Raw genomic sequence first — 8,085 nt, 5'->3', positions numbered from 1 at the left:
TAGGCAGTACTCTCACATATTTTGGTACTGGTTTCTTCCGGCTGACAGTAAATCCCGGAAGGGTGTTAGAGCCCTGAGCTTTGAGTAATACTTAAAATTTTCCGAGATATTTCAAAGGAGCAGTTTCTACCATTGGTTGCTCTGGAGATAATTTGCTTTTCAAAAACGATTTACCCAGTATTTTATATTAGCACAATCAAAACCAGAAGATCAAGTTCCCTTTGAAAAGGAGCCAGGACATAGCACACCACCCTAAATTCTTTTGTCGGGAAAGAATATAACACCATTTTGTGAGACAATCAGCAAGCAATTATTTCACTATACTTTTTTTTTAAAAAGAGTTTGATAGCTAAAAGGGAAATCAGTAAGTGCTCCCTGCTTTCAAAGAGCAAATCACATTGATATACTATTCTCACTCACCATGCATTTTTTAAAAACTTAGGAAGAACATTTTCTTCTCATTTGGGCTGAATAAATGCAAGAATGGAAACCAGTACTGTCACGTTTCCTGTCTGGATAGCCCCTGAAGTCTCTGGGACTGAATCAATTAACCATCCAAGCAGTCCTACTGAACTAGCTTGTGGATCTCACTGAAAGCTCAATGTGCCAGCATTATAGACCTAAGCTGTTGCAACTTCATATTTTACCCATGAGCTGAAACCCTGTGCCAGGGAAAATGCTGCCAATTGCTGCAATTATCTAATTTGTAGGACCACAAAGGAGACATCACCTGAACAAAGCGCCGCGATTGAAACAATTAACGAACAAGTAAATTGAAGCCAGACGCAAGATTAAATGAAAGGAAAAACAGAGCCTAGGAAAGTTGTCATTTGAAACTGAATACTGGGACGACACGAATGGCTTCTTGCTTTCTGTTTGTATGCATCACCCTACGGGCAAAGACAGGTGGCATAATCTCCAGCAGGTGGCGACCTAACTACAGTCAGATAAATATTTTTTTAGAAAAAAAATTGTCCGCTGTGTTCCTCCAGCTTGTTTTCCTCTCAGCACAAAGGAAAGCCGATACTGCAAAACAAGTAGAGTTGGAGACCCTCAATTGCAGCTTGCACCCAACAGAACTTTTTGGGTCTACTGGTATTTAGCAAGAGTTACCCTGGCACCGGACTTTAGATTAGAGATAAAATATGAGAGTTCAGCCCAAACACAGGCAGTTTGCTTTTTAATTCAGTTTTAAACGTTTTTTCCTTTAATTTTTTTTTAGTGTGGCTTAGAAGGTTTTGATAGACCCTGTGCTATTTACTGAGAGCATGTTGCATGCCCAATGCAAATTGCAGAGAACATTCCTAAACATGACACTCCAAGGGATGGATGTGGCGCTTGCCAGGTTTGCTGGTCCTGGGCAACTGCCTCAAGTGATCTGAGCATGTGCCATATAGTGGCTGTGGGAAGATGCAGCTTAGAGAATGCTATGCCTTTCAGGGAAGCTTGTCCATTGTTTATGATCTTTTCGTGGAGGAACTTCTGGGAAGCTTCTGAAAAACTCTTGGTTTCAGCAGCACGCAGCTCAAAAGCCAGGGCATCTAAAAGCTTATCAGCTATGATTAGTGGAAAGGACGAAAGGCAAGACAAGACAAAAAAAAATGCTGTGTTTAAATGGCAGCTTTGAATGACCAGAATAAATGAATCGCAGCAATGTGATTTCTCTTTCTCATTAACTTCAAATGAAACTATTTTTTCTTTTTTTAAAAAGAAACATAGCATCTGATAGCCATTTGTATGCAATGTAATTTGCTGGTGCTAAACAAGTAATGAATAAGGTTGAATAAATAAAGTTCATTGGATGGCACCTCATGAAAAAAAATGTATATCAAAAGAACAATTTGTAGGAACTCGCAAACATATTGAGTTTTTATTGGCTTTGGTTAAACAATGAGGCAACAGAAGAAAAGTGGCTTTATGAATACTGGTGTATATATAAAACATGTTTAGTATCTGTAACAAATAATCCCTCTCAAAGAGACAAAAATCTTATCTGATCATAAAGGATCTCTTAAAGAGTTGCATTAAAATTCAGTTTTAACAGATGTGGCTAGACCTCACTGTGGAGAAAACATTGAACATTTGATATAGTAAAGGTAAAAGGAAAGGGCCCCTGACACAGTTAAGTCCAGTTGCGAACGACTCTGGGGTTGCGGCGCTCATCTCACTTTACTGGCTGAGGGAGCAGACGTTTGTCCGCAGACAGTTTTTCTGGGTCATGTGGCCAGCATGACTAAGCTGCTTCTGGCGAAACCAGAGCAGAGCACGGGAATGCCATTTACCTTCCTGCCGGAGTGGTACCTATTTATCTACTTGAACTTTGACGTGTTTTCGAACTGCTAGGTTGGCAGGATCTGGGACTGAGCAACGGGAGCTCACCACGTCGTGGGGATTTGAACTGTCGACCTTCTGATCGGCAAGCCCTAGGCTCAGTGGTTTAGACCACAGCGCCACCCGCGTCCATACCCGCAATTTATGGTTCTAGACATGAAGACACAATGTATATTTTAGTCAGGCTACTGGTTCATCTAGCACACTGCTGGGAGATGATTTCCTCAGAAATCTTGGCTGTGTACACACCATATATTCAGGCAGTGCTTTTTTCCTAAAAAAATTGTTTAGGGGTACTCTCATTTTCCTTCTGATATGGAAATACTGCCCCTCAATGAGGCCAAACTTAGATTCACAAAATGTTTAGGGGTATGCCCCCCCGAAAAAACCCCACTGTATTCTGGGCACATTCAAAGCACATGGATTCGCCAGAGAATCCTGGGAGCTGAAGTTTACCCTTCACAGAGCTATCAGTACTCAACATATAGTACCTCAAAAACTACAGTTATTAGGATTCTTTAGTCAAGCACTTTACAAGTATGGCGTATACGCAGCTACTGTCTTGCAACATTTAATGGAAGTGGCCTGCATCTGAATGTGGGGCTTTGAAAACCAAATGAAGCCATATTTCATTTGGACTTGCCTTCCCTGTGATTTGCCAAGCATATAAGCAACAAATAGCCACCACATATCTCCTAGAATCATGGATGATCATCTAGAGCAGGCATCCCCAAACTGTGGCCCTCCAGATGTTTTGGCCTACAACTCCCATGATCCCTAGCTAACAGGACCAGTGGTCGGGGAAGATGGGAATTGTAGTCCAAAACATCTGGAGGGCCGAAGTTTGGGGGATGCCTGATCTAGAGCAACCCCCTGCAATGCAGGAATATGTAGCCTCAACCTTATAGGGATTGAACCTGCAGCCTTGGCCTTAGCAGCACCATGCTCTAACCAACTGAGCTATCCAGAATGGGATAGATACACTCTATGGGAATGTGTATTCTCTGCCATTGAACTATTCCCTTCTCTCGAGAAAGAGCTCCCTGCTACGGTAGCTTCTCACCCAGGAAAAGTGGTGTGGAACAAGAGTCATTGTACACAATACAGTGCTACTTTTACAAAGACAAACATTAGCCTGGGTCTGAGGAAGCCCTGTTTCTTACCAAGAGCTGCAGCCACACATTATAAAGCAGCAAATCCAGCTTTCCAGGCCACTGCACAGGGTGCAGTAGTCAGTTCTGGTTCTGGTTCGTGAACCTCTGTGTATATGACACCTGTGTTTCCAAGCACATTTATTCTTAATTTGTGCATTGCATACTTAGGTGCACACCTAAAAAGTGTAATGTGTGCAGCAGCCATCAGTTGCCCAAGAATAACTTGCCAGTACGGCCCAGAGCTGCTTTACACATTACAGTTTTTCTACATAGAAAATAAAAAGGGAAATATGTGCTTTCCCACAAAATATGAGGCTTTCCCACAAAATGAGTGTTTTCCAAGCAATGCCAGCTGGGCAGCTGTGTGGAACAGCAGGGAACAAGGCAGGAAGCAAACAGGCCGTCCAGCATCATGCTGCCGAATGGGCCAAATCATTCGGTGTGGAGTTTGAAAGGCGTCTCCTGTTACTTACCGTAAACCGTGAATAAAGGCTTGGAAGGTGGGGGAGAGAGACCTAGCTAGCATTGCAGTTCTGTCCCACCAGGCAAACCACTTCTAAACCAAGGTTAGAAGGCTCCACAGGTTCCTCATATTCCAGTTAACCAGTATCCCACAAAGTGTTTCCTTCCTCCACATATGAGACAACCCATTTATTTTCCAACCCTTTTTATAAGTCCTCTTGAAAAGCCTGATTTTCAAGTCTAGGATTTGTGGTCAGGATGAATGCAGCCTCTCCTTCATTCTGTATTCTGTCCAACCCTCTTGCTCTCCATCACCCCCACTTTCATACTCCTTCTCCTCCTTTTCTACTTAATTGTCCTGTCCTGTCTTTTTCCTTTTCACCGTGCATCGCGGTGGCTAATGGCTAGTGGCAAAGCATTGTTTCTTATTAACGAGGCAACAGATTAATTACAGTATGCCAATTCAACGACTCTTTCGAAATCCCACACCAAAGCTCTTGGTGTGTCAGTTGTGGCACAAAGCAGTAACACAGCACAGAAACGCGAGGTAAATATATTGAAATTTGTCGTGGAGGAGTTCAGCTTTTTCTAGCCAGGAAAGGGTGGAAAAAATGGTTTCTCCATTCTTACACTTCAGTAAAGCTGAACCAATGATGGTTTTCAGCTCTTGTGAAACTCACAGCTGTGAAAAGAAATTATTTGAGCTCTCACTTTGGTTGATTTGCTCAAAAACCTGGTGAAGGCTCTATGGGAGAAAACTCTACAAAGAAAGTAACATATTGTTATGCTTATCCCATGTTTTAGAGTGGCGAGAAGTTCCAGGAATACAAAGATTACTCAGATTTGGTTTCCCGCAGAAGGAAATCGCTGGAGCCTCACAGAGTTTTGTGACACAGGCGATTCTAAACCCACACTGGGGTTACATTCCAGGGATAGTGCCTAAAAGGGTATTAAATGGTGGGTGGGATTGCCAAAGTCTTTTTTCACAGACACAAAACCCCTCTCTACTCCTCTTTTTTGGCCAAGCACGTAAAGCTGAATGCACACATATTAAAGGTGTGTCTTTGAGTTTACTTACATATACACAAATTGTGCATAGGTGAAGGCACATTCCAACAGGCTAATCCACTGTACTACATCAGATCTTGGAGATAGATAGATAGATAGATAGATAGATAGATAGATAGATAGATAGATAGATACCCTTGATGGTGTTAGCTGACAGTCTCCCCCCCCCCAGCAATTCCAATCTGTTTTGCTTTTAATCTCAAAACTATTGATTCTCTTCACATAGAGACCTAGATTGTAGGCCCATTTCAGACATTACAGAACAGTCTTATGTCAAGAAGCAATTCGCTTCCATGGATGGAGGCTGAATATCTCGGGTTATTAAGACTCCTTTGTCAAGGTCCAATATGCTAAGCAGGTATCTCTTTAGGGCAACTGTTTGCAGAGTTCAATTTATATTTAGATGAGTATATTCAAACAAACAGACTAGGAAAACTGATATTTGATGAACTGAAAGGAAAATGAAACAAAACTGGTACAGATCACTATATAACACTTGAAAAAAATATGTAGAGCTGGTAGGTAACACTGTTCACTAACAGCATCTGATTCATCTGCCATTTTTATCTATGATACTGTAACTGCTTCACTTCTGCTTTCCCAGCTCTGGAATAACTGCTTTGCATTTTCACCAACTCAGCCACAGCCCCTGGTGGCATATTCCGTTGGTGTATCTGGTGTTGCCTTAGTGTAGCAGTAGGGCTTCTGCCATATCCTAAAGCCCAGGGGTGGAAACCTGTAGCCTGCCAGATGATGCTGGACTACAACTCCCATCATCCCTAATGATTGGCCATGCTGGCTGCATGCTGATGTGAGTTGGAGTCCAACATCCATCTGAATCGCCATCCCTACTAGATTTCTTCCCCTGGTGTAGCTCAACTATAAGACTGTGCCTTAAGTTGGCGAATTTTATTAATGGTAATAACAAATCACATTCCCAAATAAACAAAGCACCAAAGTTCCTCGGAGTCTCTAACACGATCACACAATCCAATTATATTTGTTCCATTAGTGGGAGTGATGGCATTTGCTGCCACTCCCCCCCCCCCCGGTATTATAAAGCTGTTAATAATTAATAATTTGTTTATTCCTACACAAATCCGTATGACTCATATGTAGCACTAAATGTTAACATAAATAAAAGAGCAAGCGGGGGGGGGGGAGGAACCACCCATTATTGTTTAGTTAAAAAGTGCCTGCCTTGTATGGAAAGGATTGTAATGGTTTCTTTTAAAAACAGATGAGAAAATGCAGAGAAAATGCTTGACCATATGTCAACATGTGATTTGAACTGCCGCATATGAACCCTGTTGAAAGAAACTACAAATAGTCTAGGTCAGGCATAGGCAACCTTGGCTCTCCAGATGTTTTGGAACTACAACTCCCATGATCCCTGACCACTGGCCCTGTTAGCTAGGGATCATGGGAGTTGTAGTTCCAAAACATCTGGAGAGCCAAGGTTGCCTATGTCTGGTCTAGGTTCATGTAAGATGCTCTATATGTTGGTCTGAATTACTGCTGAAAGGAATACTTCTTTCCAAGTTTACAAGGGCAATTTCAAGACTTAATTTCCCCTTTGATAAGGATTCACTTTCAGATGAGCTACTTGTGAACAAATAAGATGTGGTACAACTGAAGTTTGCTCTGAATCGTAATTTTAACATCTTTTTTTTAAAATAAAAAACCCAACCCACTCCTTGAGTAGCTTATATTTATATCCTTTTTATGAATCTGAAAGCTTGCTGTAAAAGACAAGGAACTATATTATGACAAATTAGATGGATGGCCCATTTTGGACAATAGATTCAGCCCCACCACCACTTTGGCAAGGGCTAGTTCACAACTGCTGAAATTCTTGTGGGTTTCCCCTGCACATTGCTATGTACAGTACTGCTCATTTCATAAGAGATGCTCTAGAGGTAAGCATTAATTTAGATGCGACATCATTCTGTCTCGCTGACTCTGAAAGGACCAATCTTGCATTACATGCCTTTAATTTTAATGGCAACAAAATGCCGCACAGGAAAGCACTGCGGTTACATAAAATACTCTGACGAATCATTTTCAAAGTGAAATTAATAAACAGAGGCTATCAGGGAAAGATCCAAGACACTTGTCAAGAATGAATTATAAGGGGGCGTGGCCAGCAAGCTAGAAGATGGCTGCATGAATCCATAGCTCCCCCTCACAGTACCAGAAAGCATTATTTATCTCAAAGTTAGCAATCTTTAAATGCGTTGTTATCAAAGGGGAAAGTTGGCTGCTGCTCCTCACCTTAAACTTCATTTTTTGCTCAAGGGAGAGGGGAAATAGTGAGGCCTTTGTACTGTTAGCAGAAAATGCCTCATCCAACATGGTGCCAGGCTCTGCTACACAATCAGACAAATCAACGGAGGGGAAAATGAACTTAAAGGAGGAATTTGTGGCACAACAAGCACCCCTCCAGTATTCTCTTATAGCTGGGGTACCAGAGTCTGTTAGTTAATATTAGAAAGTAATAAATAGCAGTATTTAGATAATAACTGGAGCAGGGACCCCAAACTAAGGCCCGGGGGCCGGATGCGGCCCAATTGCCTTCTAAATCCGGCCCACAGACGGTCTGGGAATCAGCATGTTTTTTTACATGAGTAGAATGTGTCCTTTTATTTAAAATGCATCTCTGGGTTATTTGTGGGGTCTGCCTGGTGTTTTTACATGAGTAGAATGTGTCCTTTTATTTAAAATGCATCTCTGGGTTATTTGTAGGGCATAGGAATTCGTTCATTCCCCCCAAAAAAATATAGTCCGGCCCCCCACAAGGTCTGAGGGACAGTGGACCGGCCCCCTGCTGAAAAAGTTTGCTGACCCCTGACTGGAGTATGGAAGGGAGGATTCTGGCCAGTGGAAAAATGCAGGCTAAGCTTCCTTTCCAAGCCAGAGATAGTGGTTGTTAACATGACAAAAGGTGTTGATGGGCCCTTTGGAACAGTATGCAGGTGGTGCAAGGGAGCTGAATGAGAAAGGAGGAATCTGCAAAGCAGTGCTGTGATGCTGTCTCCTCAGGGAGGCAGTTGCTGGACACCTCAGAGGG

The sequence above is a fragment of the Zootoca vivipara genome, chromosome 3 (genome assembly GCF_963506605.1).
Source record: "Zootoca vivipara chromosome 3, rZooViv1.1, whole genome shotgun sequence".
In the NCBI taxonomy this organism is placed as follows: Eukaryota; Metazoa; Chordata; class Lepidosauria; order Squamata; family Lacertidae; genus Zootoca; species Zootoca vivipara.
Note: the sequence above shows the minus strand (reverse complement) of the source record.